Below are 17,181 nucleotides of genomic sequence, written 5' to 3'. Positions count from 1 at the left end.
AGTAACGAGTTTGGACGACTCTCAATGATTAGTTTAGGGAATATACAAGAACTGTTCGGGTAAGTCGCTAATCCCACTAGGTCAATTTAATACTTTGTTTTTGTTGACTGTTTTATTCATAATATAAATTGCTTTGATAATCCCGCCTGTCTGTATCGTGTATGTTTTGTTTATTAATGGGCTTGTTCTTTACTTCAATAAAAAAAGTGGTTATTAACACGTGAATTTATGTGTTAAATGCTCATCTCTGTTTTTTTATAGAAGTCCTATGTAGTGTCATTATGCTAAATTAATTGGGATACGTATCAACGATTCGATTCAAACACTAACAGTTTTGAATATATCGAAGAATTACAAAACATATCCAAATTACCTAATATTCTAAATTTTTTCAAACCATGTTCTGAAGTGCACATAATAATTCTAATATGAATAATTAAAAGAACACAAAGTAAAACTTCTAAAACCCATAAAGCGTATCAGCAGTAAAGATAATACCTACTGTTGTTTGTAACCTTCCTATATTTAATACTTTTAAGCCTCCTAACTTTCAAAACGTGAGTAAATTGAGTAGGTAGCATCACGTCATAGGAGTTTAACAATGTTTTAAGTAAGAATTATAAGTTTGTGAGGTTGTTTCTATGTGTATTTTGATAGAAAATATTATATAGATTTGTATGTAATTTTGGAGTACCTAATCATAATTTTCAATTTTGTCACTAAAAGTACTACATACATTCAGGTTCGTCAGATTCGTGTTCAAAACCTTGTTAAATAAGTTCGAAGATAATAAATCATAGGAAACATAAAAGCAACATGTTGAAAATAATTGGTAGGGGTGTGATGTAAATGCACCCTTTGCATCGGCCTGAAACATCACATGTCAAAATCTCTTCAATATTCAGTAATATCTATAATTTGCAACATTGTAAACATTTAGGGAAAAAATATAATAAAATGGTAAGACTGACACTAGCATCCCTACATTATATACAACTTCTAGTTCCATATATTAGGTGTTACACAAAAACTTAACAGTTAAAATATGTAAATGTGTATACAGAACCGCTTGATATAAACACTAACGGCTAAACTTGGTGCACATTCTTCTTCAAGCTCTTAAACTAGCGTAATGTTATACATAAATAACGTCTGCTTTATGCCTAGCTCCTAAACTAGGATGACTTTATTTTGTACGAAAAACTAAGAATTTCATTAAAATTCACCATACCGTAGCCTTAGTTTTTACATAAAACAATACAAAGCAAACAGTTAAAGGCTAGACCTTTAGTAAAAGGGATACTTAAGTTGGAGTATACTATTTAAATACGTAACTAATACATACACACATACCTACTGCATTGCAGTCTTAGATAAATTCAATTATAGTAAACCGGTTCCATCCCAGAAATAAGGTAAAATTAAATGAGCTTAATATTCTTTCCTCGATCCAAAACAGGATATTTAAATGGAGATTTTGATGAACTTAAAATCAGCCACATCAACAACTTTTAAGGCCTCTTCAACATTGTTCGGGGCTTATTTTTCTCCCTAAGTCAGGAATAAAAATATTATGTAGGTCATCGAACACGCCCTCTGCCTTAAACTTGCATTTCTCATTTCACTTTATATACTCCCCGAGGGTATTACAAAACAATTTGTATCGAACTCGCCTTAACTGCTAAAGATTGGCGCATTTTAAGGGTGTCGAATAATTTTGAAAAATACCGCGGGGAAACTTATGTTTGCGCGAAGACGAGGTACAAAAACAATTGAGGCAAAAACAATTTCGGGGAATTTGGCTCCAAGGTTGTATGTATGAATGTCTGTTACTCTTTCACATAAAAACTACTCGACGGATTTTGATGGAACTTAGCAGTAAGGTAGCCTATAACAGAATAACAACATGTAGGCTACTTTTTACCTACGACCAAAAAGTAGTTCTCTCGGCATCATGCACAAGCAGACATGCGAGATATATGAGAACTCTCAAGTCGACCATGTTGCCTTAGTGAAGACCACGTCAGCTAAAAGTAATGCTTAAACACTAAATAGCATCTAAACAACCAAGATTAAAACAATACATCATTGTTAGAAACATTTCAAAGTATTTTATAGACGTGCAACGCAGCATCAGGCAGCGAGCCAACCGTCTATAGTTAAGACATTATGCAGTAAAACCGATATATTACGGCGAATTTATGTTTGTTCCTCAAATGAAATGAAGGTATACCTTGTATTGCTCACATAAATTAAATGTAGACAGCTACGTACGATTTGGAACAATTAATAACTGAAGTCTTAGTTAGAGGTATTGGGAGGCTCGGGTAACTGGGTTGAGGGGGTCAGTTAGGCAGTAAAGTAGGCGCTCCATGTAAAACATGTGTACTCAGCTACATTTGGATAGACTAAAAGCCGACCCTGATATATTGGGCAAAAAAGATGATCAACCAAAGAGAAGTCACTGAAAAGAGGATCAATTATGATGCTAATATAGAACGAAACAGTGTTATTTTTCGTACATCAATCTTTCCCTAGATTTCCATCATCATCAGCCTATCGCAGTCCACTGCTGGACATAGGCCTCTCCAAGTGCACGCCACTGAGATCGATTTTCGGCTACTCGCATCCAGCTCCTGCCAGCCGTCTTGCGCAAGTCATCACTCCACCGTGCCTGAGGACGTCCTACACTACGCTTGCCGAGGCGCGGTCTCCACTCTAGAACTCGTTTACCCCAACGGTTATCGGTTCTTCGGCTAATATGGCCAGCCCACTGCCACTTCAGCTTGCTGATTCGGTGGGCTATGTCGATGACCTTGGTTCTCTGACGGATTACCTCATTTCTGATGCGATCCCTCAGAGAAATGCCAAGCATAGCCCTTTCCATAGCCCGCTGAGCGACTTTAAACTTGTGGACCAGCCGTACCGTCAGTGTCCACGTTTCGGCTCCGTAAGTCATGACAGGTAGGACGCACTGATTGAAGACTTTCGTCTTTAGGCACTGTGGGATCGACGATGTTAGGACTCGACGTAGCTTCCCAAATGCAGCCCAACCCAACTGAATTCTCCTATTCACCTCGTCCTCAAAGTTGTTTCTACCTAACTGCAATGTCTGCCCGAGGTATACATATTTCCGAACAACTTCGAGAACGGCGCCGTGTATCGCAATCGGTTCCGGTAGAACATGTTCATTGAACATGACCTTGGTTTTGTCCAAGTTCATCCGTAGGCCGATGCGTAGAGAAGATTCAGCCAGGTCGTTCAGCATTTGTTGTAGGTCCTGCAGCGTTTCTGCCATGATGACGATATCGTCAGCAAATCGCAAGTGAGAGATGTGTTCGCCATTGATGTTGATGCCACGTCCTTTCCAGTTCAGCGTCTTGAACATATCCTCCATTGCATTAGTGAACAGTTTCGGGAAATAACATCCCCTTGTCTCACTCCTCGATGCAACGGTATGGGCCTTGTTTGCTGATTTTGTACTTGGACGGACATTGTAGCGGCTTCGTAGAGACATCTCATCACTTGGATGTATCGCCAATCTACTTGACAACGCTGCAGGGACTCCAGAACAGACCAGATTTCAACCGAGTCAAAGGCCTTCTCATAGTCCACAAATGCTAGACACAGGGGCTGATTATACTCTTCGGTCTTCTGTATAATCTGCCGCACTGTGTGGATGTGGTCTATGGTGCCGTATCCGCTCCGAAACCCAGCCTGCTCCGGTGGTTGGAATTCGTCGAGTCTTCGCGCAAGTCGGTTCGTGATCACTCTTGAGAACAGCTTATAGACGTGGCTTAGGAGGAAATGGGTCGATAGTTCTTCAACTGGGTTTTGTCTCCCTTTTTGAAGAACAGAACGACAACACTCCTACTCCACGCCTCTGGAGTTCTCCCTTCAAACAGGACGGCATTAAAAAGCTTCTGGAGCTCCCCCAGTACGGGCTTTCCTCCTACTTTTAATAGCTCTGTTGTAATGCCATCCTCGCCAGGGCTTTTCCATTTTGAGCTGTCTCAGAGCGATCTCGATTTCGCCACTGCTGACTTCTGGCAGGTCTTCGGTGAAATGGCGCGTTAATGTGGCTCTAGAATCCTCATTTCCGGGATCAGGTCGAGATGCATGCGATGCGTATAACCGGCCATAGAAATTTTCCACTTCCGAAAGGACTGCCGGCACCGAAGAAACGACTTCTCCACTTGTTGTGGTCAGCTTCGTCAAGTGGCTTCTTCCAAGAGATTGTACGAACACCTTTGACCCCCGATTCAGCTCAATTGCTCTTTCAATGTCAAGAGTATTGGAGCACCGGAGGTCGCGTCGTACGTGCTTGTTGATCTCTTGGTTTAGAGCCCGCTTAGCTGACGAAGTGACAGGTGGGTTTTCACGTCGTCTCTTCATAAGCCCTAATGTCTCTTCCGAAAGCTTTGATTTCTTGCCCTTACGCTGCATGTTACAGAATCTCGAACCTTCCTCCCTGAGGATCCGAACCACATTTTCGTGGTTCTGGTTAACGTCTGTTGTGGTTTCCACGGCGGCAAATCGGTTCTCCAAATTTGACTGGAACGTTTCAGATCCTGTCATGGTTTGGAGCAGTGTTGGTCGGAGCCTGGCCTTCATCAGACGGAAACGTTCAGCCTTGAAGTTGATATTCAGAGAGCCTCGGACAAGTCGGTGATCGCTACCGGTATTAAACCTATTGATCACGGAGACGTCTCTGAATATGTGCTTCTTGTTCGTCATGATGAAGTCAATCTCATTTTTAGTCATAGTGTCGGGGCTTTGCCACGTCCACTTCCTTTGGGGCTGCTTTTGAAAAGAGTTCATCAAAAGAGCCCCTCACGTTCGAGGAAGTTGACGAGCATTTGCCCCCTATGATTCCTGCTTCCAAATCCATGGGATCCTACTGCCGATTCGCCGCAAATCTGTACTCCCACTTTAGCGTTAAAGTCCCCCATGACAACGGTGTAATGGGTCTTTGTAGTGAAGTGGAGGGCCCTTGATATATCATCAAACATATCCTCCACTTCATCGTCGGAATGTGTCGAGGTCGGTGCGTACACTTGCACTACCTTGAGGCTATACCTGTCGGTGAGCTTTAAGATAAGGTACGCTACCCTGTTCGACACACTAGACACCTCCACAACGTTATCAGCTAGGGACTTATTAACCAGAAACCCAACGCCACCTTGGGATTGTTGGTCTCCCTCTCGGAAGTACATTAGGTGACCTGATTCGAGGGTTATGGTGTCCTCCCCCTCTCTTCGAACTTCACATAACCCTAATATGTGCCACCTAATCTTCCCAAGTTCCACCTCGAGTTGCGCCAGATGCGAGTCAAGCCGTAGCGTGCGGCCGTTGTACGTCGCCAGAGTCAGTTTTGTTTGGTGGCCTCCCGTAACCCGGAGATTCTTCGCACCCCCTGCCCCGCCGTAACCACGGTCGCCACCATGACCGGGAATAGCGGGACTGCCGGGAACTAGGGGCCGTGGCTTTTCTGTGCTGCTCATAGAGGTATTTAGCCTACTGCTATCACGCTGGCCAGACGGGTTGATAGAGGGTTTTTTTCGAGTTTTCCTTCTCTTGCACTGGTGTTTGGTGCATTTTATACTCCATTAGTCGACTTTTACGACACCCACTGGAAGAAGGGGTAGCGACATATGTATTCTTAAGCCGTCGCTACACGGCGTTTTCCATAATAAATCTTATTTGTAGTTTATCTCTATCACTAACAGCTACAGAGCTTCATCAAAGTAAACAAACTCTAAAAACACTTAAAAGTAAGAAAAAAGCTCTATCTAATTTCCTATATTTGTTCGAGCAAACAACTAGAGAACGCTATTTTCTTACAGTACTGGAATTTGTTTATTTTTTTCCAGAAATTCATGAAAGTACCGCTGTTTTGGGTTCCACGATACGGAATTCCTGTTGGCAAGACAAGACAAGTTTATTTGTTTGAAAAGTACGAATACAGGCTTTGCTTAGTATAATGGATAATAAAAAAATATATTTAGACTCTTTGGAAAGGCCTTTGAAATAAATGCGGTTTTTTCACATAGCAAAAGCTGTGGTTTATGTGATACGTGGCTATTTTGCCTGCACGTGCATTAACTGCAAGATAAAATAATACTCTACTAAGGTTAAACTCTGGTAATATTACTATTTGTCCAGTCTATATGTGTATGACAATAATATATTTTTATTGTCCACCGCTGGCCATAGACTTCCTCTCACAAAGGAGTTTCAATGCAGGTTGGTGATTTCAGAAATTATAGGTCCAGAACATTATTACAGCCCAGGTTTCAAAAAACTAATACTTTTAAAAACTATAAAAACACGCTAGTCATGTATTGTCATCAGAATTTAGAGCGTGTGCAAAATTTCATTCTAATCGAAGACCGTGTAGTGGGTCAAATTAAGATTCCAAGATTTTCTTCCATACATAGTTGAAAGTAAAGCTAATATAAGCGTGTTAAAAAAATGAATTCCAACAACAATTAAAAATGTCCAATAACAAAACTCATAGAAAAGAGGAACCTTCATAAAACGTATCTCTTTCGAAAAAAGCGCTATACAGCAAACATTTAAAATGTCATCCATCGAAAAATCTGCCAATAGAGAGTGAACGGCACGTGACGGTATCAAATCGTAGCGAACGCTAAAAACTTAGTTGGCGCCATACAACATACGTCGCGAAATAGTTTCCAAAATACTGGCATACGCGTAACTGGTCTCCTTTTTGCGTATGACACTACGCCTGTGATATCTAAGCTAAAAGTGGAGGATTTTTGAGCTTTCATTTAAAACAGAACCCAGTAAATAGTATAAATTGTCGCATCGTGATACCCTAACTAATTTATAGTCAAGCCACTTTTTTTTTGCTTTTTACCTCGGAGTGTTATTTTTCTAGCAAACACTTCTACTGATACCAATGTCCCAATGGAACTAACGACGGAAAAAACGTTTTATACTGTGACTCAATCCAAAACATAGACACATAATGCATTATCCTCTTACAATCATCCACAGCCACATCACATTTACCTCATGCACCATTTTAAGATATTCATGGTTCACTAACAATCATACAAAACAGTCAAAGTGACATTTCACTTGCCATGGTTGACCGTTGATGGTGACTTGTTTCTCTCCGAGATCGGTCCGTGACTTGGAAAGCACGTTAAGCTAGCTAGTCCAGTTGTTTCGTGTAGCTTTGACTGTCGTTCCTAGTAGAAGCTGGAAGTTTACAACTAGACTTACTAGGGTATTTGAGTTTTATATATTGTACTAATTCATACAATATTACGTAGTTGTTAATATAGTGACGTAGGTATTATACTTTTAAGAAATTATACACATGATAAAAATATCATGATCATATTCTTAAAGCATCCGATTTTTTATCATAGGTATATCAAAAGGATTGACTGGCATCATTGCGACACTCAATGGCTTAGCTTTTGATTAATTAGTGAGAAATCATACTAATGGCATTTCTAATCATCATAAATAGATTACTCGATCGTCATAGTTCACTGATTTCAATAACTCAATGCGCAATCGTGGAATTATTCTATTATTAGGTACCTCTGCATTGCTTTAGATATGTGAATATTCTTGTAGCTCCACTATCCAAAAATATCCAAGGCTATCAATTAATCTATCTAAATTTGTAAATAAAATCTAAGGAAAGTGCTGAAATAAGGTATACTTTTATTTAAGAAGGGAAATAGAGGGGTCAAGTATTCTTATTGTAAACTACGTTCATTAAATAATGTTTACTATGCACCAGAGCTCTACTTTTCCATATAACATTAACTTTATTCAGCTATAAAATGCTAATTGAGTCATATAAGTAATTGACGTCAACTATTTAAAATATCGTTAGCGCAGAACACTAAGACGGAATGCAATTCAGGGTAAGAGCCACTTAAAAGTCCGCGACGATAAATGCAAAACTAGACGATAAATCAGTACAAGTTTTCCTCAACAAAAAACTTTAATTATTCGGAAACGGGCAAAAAAAGCAGCACTAAAAAACGTGGAAAAACTTACGTATTTTAATTGCGCTTTTGTATCAATCGGCACCGGCAAAGATAAGTGGCCGATCCGAAAACAGAAAAATAAAGTTGGTCCCGATAGTGGACCGAGAGGAGGCGGGGTGCGGGGTTCCGCCTGCGCGGCGCCGCGCCCGCCCCTCACCCCGCGCCGACCCCCGCCTTCAGTCACAACCAACCCTCGAATGGTTACGACGCTTCTTGTCGTTTTATATCATAACCATATATACACGGTGTGTAAAATTTCAAATATGTTGACTGTATAGTACTGTGGTGAGTGTCGGATGTATGTTTATGCAGTGTATGCAGTGTGTGTCAGTGATGTTTCATACATGAATGCACTTACTAACAAATACCCGTTTGGTGTGGATTCTGTTCCGTGATGTGTCTCGCGTATGTATTCTCATGATTTATATCTTATGATTGTTGTAGGGATTTGTAATATTCAGATAATTTATGTTTCAGCGTTAAAATGTGTGTCGTGTGAATATAATTTTTCCCGGTTAATGTAGCACCTTCTTAAGACCAAAATACACAATTCTGCACAAACATGTGTGAAATTATGTTCTAGGTACAGAACATAACACTTTAGAGTAATTTTAGCTCATCAGTTTAGTCAACATGATCAACATTTTCGTAAAAAATACATTTATGCCTACTTGCTATCGAACGAAATATATTTTACCATTGAAGGTTTTGAAAAAATCGTTTAGTGAAAAACGAAAAGGTATTGAATATTTTGGAATACAGTCCTACTTTTTTACAATTTAAAAGAATGCAGTGTTAAACCCTTCCAGGGAACGTGAAACAACTAAATAAATGGTTTATAAAACGGAAAAAATCTGATAGTTCAAGTCACGGAGGAGAAAAGACTAGCGGAGATGCCCTAACGCAGGTAGGTCACGCGCCTTCAGGTAGGTCAAATACGTCACGACTACGTCACGGCAGGCGTGGCTGGACACCGCCCATATACCGTCCTTCACATCGAACTGAAATCTTGTCATAGTTGTATTTTTACCACAATTTCAATAGATTTTATTTGTGACTCGATTAAAACGATGAAATGCGCTATCATTAATTGTAGAAATTGCTCAGGATCCAAACTCAAACATACCATAGGATAACATTTCACGTGTAATTAATATTTTAACTTTAAAACATATTTTTTGCTAGAGACATCTGTCGTCGAATAGCTGCATTTCTAGAACCTCTAAGTGAATTTGTATTATTTTCGTATGAATCTTGAATCAATGTAATTATTGGTACCAATTTTTGCCTTAAAAAGCAGCTTCATTTTTCCTTGCATCCTACAAGTTTTTTAATAGATTATTTACAAACCAAAACATATGATATATTATCACGAAAATTTAAAATTATAAAAACACCATCTTTCGGTAAGTAGTCGACTTACGTATATTTCATCAAGACAGAGAGCCGTTACAAAATTAAGTGCTACCAGACATCGAAAATTCAATCACCCATAAAAAAGGTCTTATTTAAAAAATCTGCAATTATCTTAAAATTAATTATAACTCTAACTTTACATGTAATAAGATCTAAGACTACATTTTATAAAAACAGTATTTTTGCAATGGCTCCAAAAATTTATAACAAATATAAGATGTGACGAAAATTAGCGTAGATTTATTTATATTCATCATCAGTAATGTTTTACATAAGTAGGTATATCTCTCTTGCCGTACATAGTTTTTGAATGTACCTTTACTTAGAGCAATATCCGACTCACATAAAGTCACATAAAGTGGATACGCCGTTATGATACAGTTGTGAAAACTCTAATTTGATAAACACTGTCCCTATAATTTTAATTCCCATTTTTCTTGGTGAATTTCGTAATACGGCAACATCGAAAATAACAACAGTTATCGCAGCACGGTTCTAGAACAAATAGAACGAATTTTCGTGCTTGTGATGCCATATTGGCTAGTAGATGAACTAACACAATGCCATAAGTTGATACTGAAATTACACCGTGGGGGTATTTTAGACCCGTGGTGAATAAAAATGATTTTTCATCGAGTCTCCGTTTAATGATTCCTAGTAGAAAGAATTATACCTATTTCATTTCTGGGGGAGTAAATAAATTGTTGTGGGGCAAGTTCTGTGCACAAAATAATACTTATATAACAATTAATTTTCTAACTTTTTTATCTCTCTCTTTTTCTTCGTTCATTTCAAATGAATGCTTCTTCAAACTTTCTAATTCAATTACTATTTTTAAAGAATTATTAATTTTGAGTATTTACTTTACTTTTGAGTATGCCGCTAGTGGTCGATGTTAGTTTAGGGTTAGATTTTAATTATCCTATTCCACGCTAGATGGATTTACAAAAAATGGGTGGTTTCCCATAAAAGGCGTATAAGGGTGTAGCACGGGTGGAGCCAGTAACGTTCCTCGTCCCCCGCTCACCCGAATTTTGGCGCGCTGCTTTGTTAGGAGATTTTACGTTAGGGCACCTCCGCTAGTCTTTTCTCCTCCGTGGTTCAAGTGAATTCGTAGAATTTCAATTTTCCATTTACGTATTGTTCACGAAAATATGTGTGGGTTTTAAAGGAAGTGCGACTTTTCACAGAACACATACTCCCGTAACTTATTACTTAAGCTACAGAAATGTACAAGAACATAAATAAAATACATTTGCATAGAAAATGTGTGTTATAATATGTGTTTTTATCAGGAATTCAGAATCATCGTTACTATCTCATTATGCATTGTGTGTTTTTGTGCATGTTTATTCGGACGGCAATCCACAGACAGTCCGAGAGTTTAACATTATAATTAAACAACATTCATGGTACAAAATATAAATCTTAAGATTCGAGGAAAACCGTAGGAATTAGATTACCTATACAATACAAACATATAGACACAAAAAATATAGGTACCATCTTAAATATTATTTCTATGAAAATTCTTGGAAAATTAGAGTGATAAATCTGTATTAAGAAGGATTCAGACTTATGTAAATATAAATAGACTTGTTCTCAGAAACTAGCCCAAACTACACAACTGTCATCCCCTTTGGGGACGGAAAGACTGTTCAGGAATTATCCTGGTGAGATTATTTGGCTTTTAGTTTCTTATTCAATTATGTTATGATCTTTACAATAGCTTCATAGTTTGTTCCCAAGGGACTTGGTAGAGGTATTGTAACTACATTTTGCTGACGTTAGGGTTGAGTTTATATACAGCTAATTGAACCATATAATTATAAGATGAGAAAAAGAGTAATTATAGCGATAATAACATAAGTAAGTATAACATACTACTATCAGCGTGTGGTCACTCTGAATTCATTTACTTAAATAATTTTCAAATGCTGTTCACGAAGCTATCTCATGGGTTAGTTCTCATTATTTTAATATACTATATTTAGATTTAGATTGTGTTAATATCGTTATGAATCCTACATTCAGGTTTTAATTGAATTACATTTTCTGGAAAAGTAAAATACTTCAAAGGAAACTTTGTAACAGGTGCAAAACTAGAAACAAGTATACAATTTCCTCACCCAATATTTGGTGACCTTCGACAGCGAAATTAAACACAAAACTTAACCCCAAGGTCAATGACTTTAATCTTTACTCTATAAAATTACACAAAAGTCACACAAAAACAAACGATATAATAAATTCTTCGCAAACCAAACTAGTTCTAGTAAAACAAAGCGAAGTTTCTCTTGAAACGGCAACGGTGGCTGGCTTCCGACCTACCGGCTCCTTCCGACCTAGCCCCCTATTGTCCGCTCTCAATTGCCTCTTAAACGAAAAGGGATAATAATACCAGACGACATTATTATTCGAAACTGTAATGTTTCTGTTATTATACCGTGAAATTGTTTTTAGTACCTGTGTAATGAATTGTGTGGTTGTATGGAGGCTGATTTTGGGGTTAAGGTCATTTTTGTTTTAGTTCTTGGGCATTATATTATTTTTTTTTCATTTCTACTTATATTTTGGTTAGATACGCTTAATATTTTCTGCTACAGAATACGCGTAATATACAAAAAATGTGTATTTTGAACATGGGATTCTGTTTCCAATTTCCGGATTAGAAACTCTTGTGTTTTCATAGATTTAATAGGCCCGTTTTCTTAAACCAATTGTTTACTTTGAATTGATTGTGAAAATTAATAGTAAACAGATTTTTTTAAAGAAAACCGACGTTTATATTGGTGGAACTTGAGCCTAATTGGTAACGTGATGAATCCAAGCAATGATTAACATTGACGATTCTGGAGTAGTATTACTTACCCACACCAACTAAGGTTAGCATGAATATTCATACGCAAACAATCAATGTCAAACCACATTTATAATTGATCTCGCAATTTCTGACGATCGATAATGCAACCTAATTACGAATGTTCTAATTAATATAACATGAACGATTAAACGGGACGACTGCTATTAAACTTCAAAGCGGCTTCGAATGACATTTGACATTTTGACAGCTGTCAAACGGTGCAAATGCAAATGGCCGCCAAAGGATTTGGCGGGAAAATCCTACCTGTGAAATAGAAACAGCATCGTGTTAACATAGCAATTAGCTAATTAGCACTTTAATAACAAATTGAGCTAAGTGCCATTGGTAAAGTTTTGCTGAATGTAGTTACGGGCTACTCCCCGAAATGGCAAATAATTCGGTTGCAAGTTTAATTCGTGGGTATTGCATTTCGCATCGCATGGAAGTTTATTCAGCCTTCAAATGGGAACTTTTATTGTGTTATGCTGAAATTTGAAAGGCTATTATGCTCCGTTTAGCTATCTGAATATAATTTTGCAAACGCTTTTTCAGTATTAGTTTTTAACGACTTAATTTGGCGGAGGATGGAAGTATGTAGCATGAACCTCTTGAAAAAATCAAAATCAAAAGTCATTTATTCAAACTTGGCTGCAAAACAGCACTTTTCGAACGTCAAAAAAATAAATTTACAAAAGACAGCCCCCAAAACGCCCACCCTTCACCACTTCCTATGTGTTTTTGCAAATATTGAACTTTGTCAAAATAAATCATCTTTTCTAAGTAACACAGATGGATACGAACATGAGATTAGTCGCAGAAATACTCAGCTTCGAATAACTAAGAACATTCTGAGAAGGACAGTAACTTCATACAGAATAACAAAGAGAGAAACTTTCTTGTTACGATTCACTGAACTGTCCGAAGTGGAAACAAAATGTACTGGAATTATTTTTATCAATGTCAACTTCCAAAATATTAGCAAAAATAATAACTTTTTTGACCTTTACTGTAGGTTCATTTTTAGGGTTCCGTAGCCAAAATGGCAAAAACGGAACCCTTATAGTTTCGTCATGTCCGTCTGTCCGTCTGTCCGTCTGTCCGTCTGTCACAGCCGATTTACTCGGAAACTATAAGTATTACAGTGATGAAATTTGATGGGAATATGTGTTGTATGAACCGCTACAAAAATATGACACTAAATAGTAAAAAAAAGAATTGGGGGTGGGGCCCCCCATACATGTAACTGAGGGATGAAATTTTTTTTTCGATGTACATACCCGTGTGGGGTATCAATGGAAAGGTCTTTTAAAATGATATAAAGTTTTCTAAAAAACATTTTTCTTAAAGTGAACGGTTTTTGAGATATCAGCTCTCAAAGTCGTAAAAAGTATGTCCCCCCCCCTCTATTTTTATAACTACGGGGTATAAAATTCTAAAAAAAATAGAGGTGATGCATGCTAATTAACTCTTTCAACGATTTTTGGTTTGATCAAAGTATCTCTTATAGTTTTTGAGATAGGTTGATTTAACTGTAATTTACGGAACCCTTCGTGCACGAGTCCGACTCGCACTTGGCCGGTTTTTTAACTACTACGGCATCAAGACCACTTGTATGTTTTCTTTTTAAAAATAAAAATGAAGAACACTTTTTTAAACAAATAGAATAGTACTATTTTACAGTATACCCACTTCAATTTATCTACAGTTGGTTTGAAAATCCATTACCATTGAAATGTTTGATAAGTCACTCTTTAGAGGCCCATAAAGTAACGTCCAAGCATCAAAGACGTCATCACAATCTGACCAGTCCTTTACCAATTTCACGCTAACAGACGTACAAACCATCTATAAAGCTATTTCTATTGCCACAAATTCACATCAAAGACTGATATTCACCGACGCGGAAGGCTTGCAGTTTCGCCCCAAGATATGGGCTGTGATCTTAAAGTTTCGCCCCCCAACTTTTGCTCGATTGTGGTGGCACCCCTCGCCATTTATCTTAGTTGGGGCTGAGTGGAAAACTAATAGTGTATGGGTGATGTTGTCTTTTTTACTCGAGTACTGAGTGTAAGAGTTTATTGATCTGCTAGTGTGGTTGTTTGAATTGGTGTTGCCGGTTTTTTAGAATTTTACTTGATGTTGATAGTTTTTGAAGGTGGGTTTTGAGTTCTTCAAGGTATTTGAATGTTCTTCGTACACTTTACTAGTTTTTCAAATAAAGTTACTATTATATAAAAACGATGTTCAGTAGTAGGTATTTGATATACAAACCTTATCACACGGCACATAGTTACATAATATATTTTTTGGGAGTACTTATGAAATTAAACATTTATATTCCGGAAATTAGATACATAACATCGCTATTTCCTGTGTGTTCATTGAGATAGTAAAATGTTATATAATGGCATGAGATTAGATTTTGCGTTTTATTTAACTAAATTTATATTTTTATTTAAAATTATGATATGCTTCAGATATAATCTCAACTAAAATAACATAAAAATCACTGCCCATTCTATCTAATATCACCGCTAAGCAGAAAAATCTTGGCATATTAAAACGTCAAGTATATTGCTTCCCTTTCCTTATCTTATAATCTTTCAGATAAGGGGATTATTCTGGGAGCGTATCGCCAAGATTTGCGAGCACTCGCTGATAGTTCGCTTAGCATATCTTGACAGATACGAAGCGAGTGGCGTCAAGTTGCGATTGCTATGCGATACTGCTGTAGGACTCTGGGGGTTCTCGTATCAACCACTTTTCTTAGTAAAAATTTACAGTGAAAAGTTTGTACGGATTTTTTTACTACTTACCTATTTCGTTTGAGATAAGGGTTTATGGGTCACTATTTGTCCCATGCATGATAAAACCACTAAAATAATTTTGATAAATGAGAATTATTGGGAAATGTAAGGGCGAGTAATTAGTTTCGCGGTTGCCACCGATCTGATTTGGTCTCCAATTACTGAGATATTGAAACACAGCACGATGACCGTTTTCAAATTATTATCAACCAAATGACTTGTCAAACTCCCTTGAAAAATGATAGCTGTCAACTGCACAAAATATTCGGTACTACAAATAAGCTTTCAGTTAGTGTTCCTAGAGAGATGGCAAGACCACAGTAAGCAGTTAGTACATAAACAAAACTAGTTTTCCATGATTCCTAGTTGTTGTATATCTGTTGTTCCAAGAACCAGTTCCCCCGTGTATCGTAAGACACAACTTACGGTTGCCATTAAACTTAATTAAGAGAAATGAGAAGTTCGTGAGAATGATATAGTATCTCTTTTGTGTAGCGTCGAGATAAACTTAATTGTTTAGTGTGTTTTATGTGTGTTATGCTGTTTTAATTATTTTATAACAGCTATATATTTGCTTGGATGTGCTAATCTTAGAATTACTGAACCGATTTTAACAGTTCTTTCAGTATTAGATAGTCCATTATTCCCACAGAAATAGGTGAAACCGCTAGTGAAAGCTAGTAAAATAATAAAAGTAATTTACGAGTAAATACTGTTGTATCTATCAGTATTGTGCTACTCAAAAATAATAGTCGAGTCTTTGATGTCAAATCATAAGATTTGACATCACAATAAAAGGCGAACTATTAAAACGTGTTATTTATTTATTTATTATTATTTTTTTATTTCAATTAATCTAATAATAAAACCATAACACAGATCCATAAGTAAAACGTATTTTTTGAAATCAAATCAGCGTCCGAAATCAAAACCGCCCAACAAAGTTCACGACCAAACTTCCATCCGACCTACTTAAATCTATCCTCCTAAATACCCGAAGCTCCTCAAATTACCATCGTAAATCAAATAAGCAGTTTACATAACTTCTTTCAATATTATCAAAGAACATCTACTCCAAAGGAATTGACTAACAAAGTCTGAAAAAGGTCGAATTGGATTAGCAAGTGAAATCAGTGTAGGTACGAAGAAACATTGAAGCTCTAGATAAATATAGGGGGCGACTTAAGGGTGCGTGAGGGAACGTTGAGACGACAAAAAATCCCTCCACTACCCTTATTATAACCCCCTTGCTGCTCCTCAAAGAGCTCTCTGTCGTCTGTCTAAATATTCCGGGTTCCTCCAGAATGTATTGGATTAAATTGTGTAGGTTCTTGATTAAAATGATGGCGGATATTCGTATATTTATATGTAGTTTGATGTCATAATATCAGTCGTAATAGTGAGGCTTATCTGACAGAGTTCATTTGTGGTATTAGGATCCATAAAATAATGTTACGCTTCAGAAACCTGATTACTACAACGTAGCGTAAAATCAGTACCTAAAGTCTGATTTCATATAGCGCACTTACCCTCCCCCTAAATACATATACGCTAAAATTCCATTCGAATCCCTCCCCCTTATTTTAAAATCACTAACAATGTCACACAACGTCACATGTTCCAACAATTTTGTACTTACGATAAAGTCTGCAGTACCGTTACAAGTCTGCAGTTCCGTTAATTAAACGCGTGCTACATAAGTGTTAACCGAATGAGTTCTTGTAGTATTTAATTCTGTTCAAAGTGGCTTCACAATGCCAGGAGAGACTAATGTGAACTGAAATACGGAATTGTTTCAGTCTACCTTAAATAGTTGTTACGTTAAAAGCTTGATTCCGTGTGTTAGTTTAACGGGTGAATGTTTGAACACGCAAACGCGAATATTTCTTAGTCATGGTGGAAATTAATTGAAACGGCGATGGGGGAGATATCTTCAAACGGCTTATGGAGGGGGCTATGTGTGGGTCTGAATTTGATTTATCGATCGGTAGGTATTTCTTGTAATTCGCAAGGGTGAGAATTATATTAAGAAATACCCCATTGTTGGGGTAAACGC

The 17,181-nt window shown here is 37.3% G+C and overlaps 1 protein-coding gene and 1 long non-coding RNA gene across 2 annotated transcripts in view; both read left to right on the top strand.

Annotated features, from left to right (window-relative positions):
* The window catches only part of LOC135117735 (uncharacterized), a 283,146-nt gene that overhangs the window by 44,647 nt on the left and 221,318 nt on the right, over window positions 1–17,181 (top strand). The gene's annotated exons all lie outside the window — the stretch shown is intronic.
* LOC110376891 (uncharacterized) overlaps window positions 8,205–17,181 on the top strand; it is a 53,076-nt gene continuing 44,099 nt past the window's right edge. Inside the window, 1 exon segment of the mRNA XM_021335525.3 lies at window positions 8,205–8,444. The gene's annotated coding sequence lies outside the window, so the exon portion shown is untranslated.

Source organism: Helicoverpa armigera, chromosome 13 (assembly GCF_030705265.1).
Source record: "Helicoverpa armigera isolate CAAS_96S chromosome 13, ASM3070526v1, whole genome shotgun sequence".
Taxonomy (NCBI): Eukaryota; Metazoa; Arthropoda; class Insecta; order Lepidoptera; family Noctuidae; genus Helicoverpa; species Helicoverpa armigera.
The sequence above is the reverse complement of the archived record's forward strand: the minus strand, read 5'-3'. Positions and strand labels throughout refer to the sequence as shown.